The sequence below is a fragment of the Penaeus japonicus genome, unplaced genomic scaffold, assembly GCF_977035675.1.
Source record: "Penaeus japonicus unplaced genomic scaffold, GWHDUDI00000001_assembly GWHDUDI00000031, whole genome shotgun sequence".
Classification (NCBI taxonomy): domain Eukaryota; kingdom Metazoa; phylum Arthropoda; class Malacostraca; order Decapoda; family Penaeidae; genus Penaeus; species Penaeus japonicus.
This window is the reverse complement of record NW_028234433.1, coordinates 20,338,479-20,348,478: the sequence shown is the minus strand read 5'-3', so window position 1 is coordinate 20,348,478 and position 10,000 is coordinate 20,338,479.

Genomic DNA, 10,000 nt, shown 5'->3' with positions numbered 1-10,000 from the left:
AAATTTGGACGTGAAAGGGGAATGATCAGTGGGCACTTCTATCTGATATCTCGTTGTATGGTAGCGTTTTTTCTGCTGCAATTTTCCAGATTGGCTATGTTTCTGGTAGAGTGCTGCTCAGAGCCTGATATTGGAGGCATGAGTGGTGAGGACAAAGGGCAAATTGAAATTGGTGAAGGCTAAAAGTGGAAACCCTACATGTTCACGACTTAAGTGTTTTAGATGCGCCTTTTTCTCGTCTGTCCACTGTCAAGTAGAATCCTTTTTAAGGAGATGATTAAGCGGAGTCGCGATGGCACCGTAACCTTGGATGAACGGCTTGTAAAAACCTGAGAAGCCTAGAAATTATTTCAATTCCTTCTGGTTCTTAGGTGTTAGAAAATCTGCAATGACTCTAAAGGCGCTGTCACACTAGCATATTTTCCGTCGTTTTTTTCGTCAACCTTCATAAATTGTCAATTTTTGGAGACACGCAGTCACACTAGCGGATTACCGTCAGGAGCCTATGGTTCAGTCATGCGATACTCGCCTCGCAGTTGTAAACAATGGCGCCGAGCAAGCGACAGTGCGCGGCTATGCTAGACTTTGTTTTAGCAGATGACGGGCGTAACTAGAAAAAGCAAGAAAATATTCTCAATCAAATATTCCTCCGGAGGGCACGTGTTCATGCAAGAGAATTGGAACAGTCCAATGTGTTTCAAAGCTGGAGGAGCAATGGCGCGCTCTGCGGCTGTCGGATGTAAACAATCAAATCGGGCACTTAAAACAATTTTTATTTATGGAAATAAAATTTGGATTTGCATATTCATATTAGTTAATTTCATAATATTTATAAGAAAAATAAGATTCATTAAATGTTATTATAATTGATGATTTTAAACAAATACAGACATTTTAAAATATAGTTCTTGATTTGAGTCCGCTTAGCTTAAAAGACGACGAAAATGTTTTCATGAGGAAACTCTGAATTATCGTCTGCCTAAAAAAAGACAATTCGCTCAAAAATTGACAATTTTTCAGAAAATTGACGGATAAGTGCTAGCGTGACAGCGCCTTAACTTTTGAATCATTAGGCGCAATACCTCTAGACGACAAGGTATGGCCTAATAAATCTAACCTAGATTTAAAGAACTGTCATGTACTAGGCTAAATAGTTAATCCTGCAGTTGATATCCTATAGAAAACCTGCCACAATTTATTCTCGTTTTCTGAGAGGGAGGGAGTGCATATTAAAATATCATCAAAATAAATGAGGATCTGATCATTAATAAAACCTGCTAAATTATAGAGGAGAATTGCAAAGGCCAAAAGTGCATACTAAAAATTTAAAGTGTCCCATATGAGTCTAAAAAGCCGTATATGGCACGCTTTCAGGAGCCATAGCGACCTGCAGAAAGCCTTTGGCAAGGTCAATAGTTGAAGAAATCTTATTAGAGCCAATGTCTTGCCATAACAACCTAAGATAAGGAATGGGGAAGGGTTCTGGCACTGTGACTTTAATCAACTTGCGATAATCGGCCACTGGGTTGAAAGTATTATCCTTCTTTGGAACAAGGAGGAGGGGGGAGGCCCAGGGCGAATTGCTTGGTTGATTAAGATTCATGTCTAACATTGCTTTAACCTCCTAACCTCGCTTTGAATGTGGGATCTTATAGGTTGGTATGTACGAAGGCTTAGCGTCAGGCTCGAGGGTGATGGAGTGTTGAAGCAGATTTGTTTTTGCGATAGTACAGTCCTCGGTTGGCAGTACGCTTGGGAATTCTCTAAATAAGTTCCTTAAAGTATCGTATCTTTCATGAAAATGTAAATTTTGCTTTAGAACATGATCTAAACTATGATCTGGAGAAGATGTAGCAGAAAAAAATCAAATTCGCAGATCAGCATGTCTGTGAATTCATAAGATATCACAGGTACACCAGCATTAACAGTCAATGGGGCAGGGGTTAGATGAAATATATGCACCTGACATCTAATATCAGTAATATTATACAAGGAAGGTAATGTTGCACAACCTTTTACCCAAATATTATCAAGTAATATCAAAGCAGTACCACCTCCCGCAGGATAAGAAATGTCTATCAGTAAATTATGAAATGCCGGAACATTGGTGGTAGCATTAGTATTAAACAGGAGCATCATCATTAGCGGTCCAAGATTTCGCACAGTCGTCAATGAGTTTTGCGCACAAAAGTTTATGTAATGTGAGGAGAGGTGAGGTGAGGTTGGGTGGGAGAGGTTGTGGGATGGCGAGGAAGAGTAGAGGGAGGTGAGTAAGGTATAGACACGGGGTGAGTATGTTTATGTGTGAGTTCTTGGACCGCCATTATGTATGTGAAAGGTTCGGGATGCTTCCATAGATAAGAGGGAGTCTTTAACAGGTAAATCTAACCATTAAAAGTAATGCTATTACTTTGGGGTGGAGGGAGATTCCTGTACAGTATAAGAAATCATGACCCAACAAGAGCTGTCTCAGGGTAAAATTAGATTCTACTACAACAATCTAGTGAGCAAAAATGTTATTACCAAGAGAAATGTTGAGGACTTTGTTGCCTGAAGATAATACCTTATTTCCTGTTATCCCGAAATGGTGGTGTGACTCGGTTGCAGTTTTAATGATAATTCAAAATTCCGCAAGGTATCTAACAGAATAAGAAGATCCGGTGTTTAAGAAGAAATATTCAGACTTGGCATTTAGCATGGATGGAAGCAATGGCGGCTGAGTGGTATCAATAGATATGCTACTAGTTAAGACAATGTGATGTGTTACCGGTATTGTTTTGTAGTGTTGCCATGTATGAATATTTTTGGCTTTTCCCTTAAAAAAATGGCGGTTTGCCTGGCGTTGCTGGAGCAATCTGTGAGTTTGTCTCACCTGGTCTGGGGACGCCGAGCTTTCTTCCCATGGATAGGAGCGTATGTCATGATAGGGGCAGTATAGGGCGAGTAACATGAGTTGGCACCATGACCTTTCGCACAACAGTTGAAACAACAGGTCCCCATTGCGTGACGTGGGGATGGCTACGTCAGGGAACATGAGGTAATTTAGATGACAGGGGAAAGTGAGTCTTATGTCCCGTATGATATCTATAAGGGGTGTTGTGTCTGGACTGATGTATTTCCGTGCCATTGTTGTAGAACCGCGGGTTAGACGTACAGTGTCCTCCCTGAATGTTGTTTGCCCGGGTTAGGGTTGCGTTGTGGTTTGTTATTTGGTCGTTTTTGTTTGTGGTGCGCGAGGGTGTGTTGTCTTGTGTGGTCGTGTTCGTCTTAATAGTGTGAATACCGGCATGACTTACGGTGGAAGCTTCCTCTCTGATCGACTTGACAAATTCGCCGGGTAACTTAATTGAATCAATATCTTAACAAGGTTCCCAGACTTTCTCTTGGACAGAAGCTGGCAAGGAAGCAACTGGGAGTAATTTCACCATATACGTCATGGAGAAGACGTGGTATTCGTTAAACAAAGATCTGATGTGGGAGTCATGGTTGTGGGGGTTGCTTTTAACACATTTAGATAGCTGGACTCGTAATTGATTGATGAAATACCAAATGCCGTCTGATAGGGAAACAGGCTTTAAATGAATAAGTCTCACAAACTGAATGTGATGACTTACATCCAAGGATTTAAATGAAGTTCTAAAATATATCTTTGAAATAAACCCGACTGTGCAATTCGGATGGTAAGGTTTTGAAAGCGTTAAGTGCGTTCTGTCCCTAATGTGTTTCTGTCGCGTTCACACATGAAAGAAAGATCGTCTCTAGGCATCCCTCTTTGAATAATCATGGATTCAACATTTTCTAGAAAATCTTCAACCAGAATAGAAGAACCGTCATTTTGTTGGACAACATGAAATGTCTAATGAGGTTTTTTTTTTTTTTTTATATAGCAGGATAGGAAAGGTTGGAGGTTCGTGGAAGGAAGCTAGCTAGAGCGTCTGAAGAGAGAGAATGGAAATGAAGCAGTAGTAGATATAAAAGGGGTGGGGCAAACCCACTTGCTGCTTTTGTTTTATTTTGTTGTATTTATTTGTTTATTTATTTATTTATATATTTTTAAACAATTTATGGACTGTTAGCATAATTGTGGTGTTCCGTTATCGAGATATGGTGCAATTCTCTTCCACCAAGAGTGATCTTTTTCGTGAGGATTCGTGTGCTTTTCTTCTTCTGATGTTTGGATTTATATTCATTGGCGTGTTTATTGTTCTCCTCTTGCCCCGTTTATGATGTTATTGAAGGCTTCTTCATTTATGTATTGCACCCTATATGCGCTCAGGTCAATCGTTTTGTTCCGGATGAGATCTGCGATGAATTTGTCATCGTGTGTTTCGTAATGATAATAGTTATACTTGATTAGCTTGGCCCGGATCAGTTTGTATCATTTGCTCTTAGTCTTATCTCTGGGATTAGTCTGGGTTTGTTCGTCTTCGGTCGGACTGGCTCTTGGTGCTGGACTGGCGCCGGAAGTCTGTATTCTTCATCTCTCTCAGTTGCTCCTCGCTGCGTTATTTCCTCGCTCGCCGTTTTCATCGCAGCCATTTCTTGTGTCGGCGAAGTTTCTCTGTTTCTTTTGTTATTTGTTTCGTGTTCCATGTCTTCAGTGTTTTCATTTGGCTCGGGTAATATCTTTTCAGATTCTTTTCCATGTGTGGTTTTCAATATGCCGAGTGTTTGGTGGGCATCAATATTGTTTGGGTATTTGACCTTGGGTATATCATTCAGTGTATACATCTCGTCTATCGTCCTCTGGAAACTGCCTGGCTCGATAGTTTCTTTGATAGTTGCATAGATAATTGCACTCATGATGCTGGCAGCTGCATTGGGTGGTAGTGATTTAGCTATGGTATCCGAGCTAGTTTGAGTTGCTGGGCAGTTGGTTGAGGCTGCCCTTGCATAATTTGTTTGTTGTAACAGGGGAGCGGTTGTTCTCTGGCTTCGTAGTGTCTGTCTCTCTTGTTTCGTTCTTTCTTTGATTATTTCTTTTCGGATTGTACATTTTGCGGCCAAAGTGCGGTGGTCATCTTTGCAATTAAGGCATTTTTTAGTGTTTTCTTTGCAGTTTTGGTACGTGTGAGTTTCCGAGGCGCATTCTGAGCAAGCTTTGTAATCTGCTGGTTTTGTGCAATCTTTGACTACGTGATCATATTTGTAGCATCTGTAGCATGGGACTATGTTTATGAAGATTTCTTTCTCTATGTATCTTGGTGGTATAGACTGGTGTAATATCAGCATCCCTTTTTCCAGGGCTTTCTTAGCCATTTGACTTGTTTCCATTCGTACTTTGATAATTGTTGGTGCGCTCGGTATTTTAATTACTTCCTCTATTTTTGCCCAACTATTTTCTCTCTCAATGTTTTGCTTCATTTCATCCACATCATAAGCGACAATCTGTCGGTCAATGTTCCTGATGTTTCCTCATTGCGTTATATTCTGGTGGATCTTGGATTTCAAAATGGTCCTTTTTGAAGAGCTCTTTGCATTGTTTTGTCATGAGTTGTTCAATTGTTTCATCGTTGGCAATGGCATAGTAGGCATTTCTGCTGTCGTCTACTTTGAGGACTGTAACCTTGGCGAGTCCGAAACATTGCCATAGTTTTGCTCTCCTGTTTGGTAGGTTAGGGTTTTTGTCTTTAATTCTGACCCTTGCCATTGTAGCCTTATTTGAAGGCTTGGCAACTCATCTGTGGGGTGAGCGGGTCGTTCTGTTGTCTACTCAGCTTGATGTCAAGGCCGGCTGTGACTCCGCTCTTGATGCTTAATAAAAGTCGATTTATAGAGGTTGACTTGTAATTCCTGTTGCCTATGCTATGCCGGCTCTGAACAGGTGTCAGGAGCCGGGACGTGGACGTGGACCTTGCACCAAGATTTCAACCTCTAATGAGGTTGAAATCCTATGTTAGAGACGAGGGGGTGGGGGGTAGGTAAGAGAGGTCAGATCAGAGGGAGGGTCAGTGGGAGGAATAGCAGGGGAGGGGTTAGTGGGAGGAGTCAGATATGACAGGGTAGCGGGACGGGAGGGGGATGGGGAAGGAATACTATCCAGTCTGAAGAAAATTTCAAAAGTTTCCCTGATATTTCGGAATATTTTACCACTTCATAATTCACTTGTGAATAGGTGCGAGAGAAAGAAAAAAACAAAAACAGATCACTTCAAAATCGTAGAGGAATTAGAAGTTGTGGGGAGAGGGGGGTGACAGTGGGTAACACGAGGCATAATACGAGGATGGGAAACAAATTAAGGTTAAGAAAGATGACACGAGGGATATCAGACCTCAGCTCTCACTAACCTTCATAATCGATATCTTGGTCCTGTCTTCTACTTTGGTGCGCTGATGCTGTGAAAGACACTGAAAAAATATTCGCGGTGGTGGTATGGTAATGCTAATTACGAGGCGAGCCCTTACACAATTTATAATTTATAGTACAAGTACCAATTATCGCGAAAAAGACATGATGACAACTAATAAGACATAATACAACTAATACAATAACAATATATCATAACTACAAGATAATCACAGTATTATTTCACGGTATAATATACATATGACAAGAAATTACTCTGAAATTAAGGTCAGGATAAACACAGGCGCGTTTTTTCTCCGATCCCTAGGTGATTAAGATCACATCTGTGTATTGTAATTCCATCATATTTTGTCAGGTCAGACACTTTAACGTTGGAGATAATTACTTTCATATTATGTATATATATATATAATATATTATATATATATATATATATATATATATATATATATTATATTATATATTATTATATAATATATATATATATTTATATATATATATATATATATATATATTATATATATATATATATATATATATATATATATGCTCCTCGCCCTAACGAACGGAACCTTCACCTCCCCTAAACAACCTCCGCCACACAGTCATTAACAAAACCACACTTTGACATAAGTAGATCACACCTTTATACAGATACTAGAAAATCCCCCTTACACAGACATAAACTGCATCTCTCTCTAACCCTTTCTTGCCTAAGGGGACTTTCCGGTCCTCTCTTATGTAATCCAACTCAAGTGTTCAGCTCTTAGACTCATTTGGTTCTCTTTTGACGAGCAGATGGCGACCTTTGTTTACGTTAGCAGACGAATTCCCGCCAGTCAGGAGAGATGCATTAAATGGGTGGAAGTAAGATTGTAATCTCCGAAGCCTATACCTTATGCACAATGGACGATGTTTCTGGTTTTCTTTTTGTATAATAAGAATAGAGATTTCTATATAGAAATGTTATCTGCAGCGTCCTTATCTGCAATATTTGGCAATCACTCGCAATCATTCACTGCCATATAGTAGCATATTATATATTTCAGTTCAGAAAGGAAAATGTAAAACAAGTACTACCATAAATAAGTACCTTGGATAAATGGTTGATAAATAACTGTTTGAATCCTCTTACTCGGATTACATTTACTCTTTAAATCTTTGGAAAGTGAATGAATATAGCGTTTGATATGGAAAATATATACCGGAGAGAAAACATGTTATGGATGGATGTTTGTATTTATTCTTATGGCAGATTATTGATTAAAGGTTATTAAAGTATATAGTCACAATCGGAGAGTAATACATTCGAATTTGTTTACATTTTGATGAGCAGAATGTGGTTTATTCAAAGAAAACCTTGAAATGATCAAATGTCTACCAATTCTACCAATTGTCAGGCGATCATGTCAAGATAAATCTAATCGGCAACTCGTTTAAAACAATAAAATAACTGAGTTTAGTTCAGTGATAACCTTTAATTTTAGCAACTAATGTACGTCGCGTAGTATCCATTTTCAACACGGATTCTGTAATACACCTATAATATCATCCTTATTCAATAGTGTAAACTTATACGAGGATAACTTTTGAGTTTTATTACAGCGAACATATGAAAAGTATACCGCACATAAATGAATAAGTAAAACTATTAAAAGCCTAGAATACAGTTTCCTCTAATTAATATGTCATGGAATGCATTATATCTATTTACTGACTAAGCTGCACAACTGTTATTTGAAGAAATAATTTTTTTTCATGCTTAAACAAGCATGATGTTAACATATTCAACTTCACTTCATGTGCGAATATGGATATTTGCTGTGGGAATACTACTTTCAGGCATCAAATTAAATCACATATACTGTTTGACATAAACTGCCCTAGGCTTGAACGTCCTATTATTTCAAAAGTGCTTTTATCAGAGGAAAAAAACAAATGATTGTAACGATTACCATTTTTTAATGACATCACAGTTATTCAGTGTTTTAGGGATAGAGCCATAGCTCATTTTGGTTTATAAGGGACAATAATATGCCCCCAAAACTATGATAACGAATAAAATTTACAATGAGAAGAGGTTCAGCCCTAGTTGGGCTAGAATTTCTGTGGACCATGAGTTGAAGTGATAATGAAGAAGCTGACGAATCTTATGACCATGAAACAAATGACGTCTATAATGACATCTGTCTCCTGGTATGCGGGGCGGTGTGAGCTCATGGATACACGTGTTGTACTTCATTCTTGACCTTGCCAAGACTATATTTTATTTCTGAAGGTTATATTTGTACTATATTATATTTTTGGTATGTGTATATTGGTTGAATAAATAAATTTGCATGCCTTATCGAGATTAAGATAATAAATAATACAACATCTAGAACAGGGGTTTCCATACTATCTTACGTGGTGCCACCTGCTCTATTTATATTTATTTAGGAAAGAAAAGTCCTTATATTACAACGAATGAATCAAATAATACAGGCACAAGGCGTTTTACTAAGTAAATATATATTTAATTCAAAGGAATCGAAAAAGTAGACATAGGTGACGTGTCCATAACGCGTGAGGAAAACTAACTTTATAGAGAACGGGTTTGGGTGACTGATTGAATTATACTTTCTTCTTGGAATCATTTCGTTATTCTTATCAAACACTGAATTTTGAGCAAATGACTTCACGACCCCCTTATATCCTCCTCATGCCCTCCTGGGGTGCCGCCCCCTAGTTTGGGAACCACTGAACAAGAACAAATAATGAGGTCAAGTATGAGGGAGAAGGTATCGATACTGTCATCAAATGAAAATATCAGGTGATTACACAATCAGCATCCGGTAATAACAGTATTGAGAAAAAAAATATTTCGTTGCATATATACATTTTTCATGTTTGGCTTTTACAATGTATATCGTGACATCACCAAGTAAGTAGCGTTGAGGAAGAAAAGAGCTGAAACACTGTTCTAATAAGTGGCTGATTCTCTATCATCAAGATCAACTTTTGACATACTTCAGCCTGTCTGTTCATATCAGGAAATATTACTTCATTCTTGTGCTTCATCCCTTTGATATAGCAATGTTATGTTACGGGCTACGGATATATATATATATATATATATATATATATATATATATATATATATATATATATATATATATATATATATACATGTGTGTGTGTGTGTGTGTGTGTGTGTGTGTGTGTATGTGTGTATGTGTGTGATATAATGTATATCAGTAATGATGCTGAAGGCGTGGTTCCCGGGTGAGCTAATAAGTAAATAAGTAAAAACAAAATATGCTTGATAGTCTGATCCAGAAGAAAAGAGCGCTCTGCTTACAGGTTTATTCAATGCCACTTGTGCAAACGCAACGCATAAAACACTACGCTGTCAGAGTCACCGCACCGAGTCACACACACACACACGATAACAAAGGTACCACTGTACTTCCCTGGGCAAGATAGGACACCGAAGTACACAGGTAATTATAGGGTTGACCCTATGTGTGACTCTCTAAGCCTATGTTTGACCTTTGCAAAGAAACAAGGAAGAGGATTAACATACACAAAGTCTGACGAGTCTTGATGGCTAGGTGACCTCAGCCAGGTGTGCCGTCTGTGAGATGAGATACAGGTGTTTTCTCAAGACACCTTACAAAGATTATGATAATGATAATATGATAATGATCATTGC